Below are 1,739 nucleotides of genomic sequence, written 5' to 3' on the forward strand. Positions count from 1 at the left end.
GGAGGGGAATCCGGTGGCTCTGCAGCAGGGGCTGTACCAGCCGTCCTAGCGTGGAGCCAAGTCTGTGGTCTCAGTCCTGCCCATCATCTAAGGATGCTGAGGGCTGGTTTCAGGTGAGAGTCCCCCAAACTCTGCTTGGGCTTTGGCATCCCTCAGCAAGCCCCTGAGTGAGGCAAGTCCTTGCCCCTACTTATTGGAAGAGGAGCTCAAGGCTGCTGCATTGCTGTGGCACTTGGCACTGCACCTGGAGAGCATCCATTGCCAAGCACAGGGTGGCTCTGGCCACAGACAGGGGGCTGGTGCCTCCCTGGCCCCCAGCCGACCACCAACAGCAGCAGCTGAGTTAAGGGGTGCACTGATGTCCCCCACAGCCCTCTCTTGCTGCACCCAGCCCAGGCACTGTGTATCAAGGCTGCTGCATTGCTGTGGCACTTGGCACTGCACCTGGAGAGCATCCATTGCCAAGCACAGGGTGGCTCTGGCCACAGACAGGGGGCTGGTGCCTCCCTGGCCCCCAGCCGACCACCAACAGCAGCAGCTGAGTTAAGGGGTGCACTGATGTCCCCCACAGCCCTCTCTTGCTGCACCCAGCCCAGGCACTGTGTATGGGGTGGCAGATGGAAGAATAGACCCTGCTATGTGGTAGCGCAAGAGCACTGGTGCCTGGTGCATCCCAGTTGATGCTTCTGTCCAGCTGCTTCCCACAGCACTACAGAGCCTGCGCTGCCTTTCGGAGCTGCAGCAGCCCCCAGGCCCAGCCCAGTTCCCTGGCACCACAGGGCCGCTGAGAAGCCCCTCTGCAAAGCATCCGGGGATGTTGGCTCCAAGGCTGCTTCCCAGACAGAAAGCTTCAGGCTCAAGAGAAGGAACAAGGGCAGGGAAGCATCGTTCATGGGATCCACGTGGACTGGTTTTCCCCCCTTCCCTTTCCCCAGGCTAAAACTTCATCCTTTCCCATGCTAAAACAGGCCAAACTTGTTGTTCCCCATGTCCCAGTGCCAGAAACTCCAGTGGGAGGAGAGGAGCTAGTCCGCACAGGGAGGGCTGAGCTTTGCCGCTTCCTTCTTCCTGCCTTTTCATTGTTAACGGTAGAGGTCAGGGAAGGACACTGTGTCTATGAGCTGCTGCATTTATTTACTGGAAAAAAACCCAGCAAGTTAATCCCAGGGATCTCCAGCCTGCGGGGAAAGCGTGAAGGAAAGCACAGAGCATTGGAAGGTGTCAGAGCTCCCAAATGCCCGCAGGGAGGTGAGGACCAGCGCTGTGCCAAGCTACCGGCTGCCCTGGCTCCCCCAGGGATGCCAGGACTGAAAGGCAGTTGTGCAACAAGGCTGTGCTGGGGGATGCTCTCCCACCTGCTCCTCTGCATCCTCCCCACATCCTGGCCATTTCTGCATCTCTGCTGCCATCATGCTGCCCGAGTGCTGGGGGTGTTTGCAGCACCAGGGGTAGAAGCCAGCACCCAAGAAGAAACAGGAACAAACAGCCTGGAAAGGCTTAGGGTGGGCTCCGCATGGCTGAGCAAGGTTAAGTACTAGAACCAGTCAACGCAAGCCGAGAATGGGGAGATTAGCTTAGGGTTAGCAGTGTGTTTGTGACAAAGGAGCCACAAGCCATCCCACAGGCCCTCATCGCACCCAGGGACCACATCTTAGCCCCAGGTTAGAGGTTTCCAGGCTGGTGGAGCAGTGAGTTGGTGGCCACACTGAGGCTGCCCTGGGCCCGCTGCCCCCCCGCAC

This window comes from Apaloderma vittatum, unplaced genomic scaffold (assembly GCF_000703405.1).
Source record: "Apaloderma vittatum isolate BGI_N311 unplaced genomic scaffold, ASM70340v1 scaffold30362, whole genome shotgun sequence".
NCBI lineage: Eukaryota > Metazoa > Chordata > Aves > Trogoniformes > Trogonidae > Apaloderma > Apaloderma vittatum.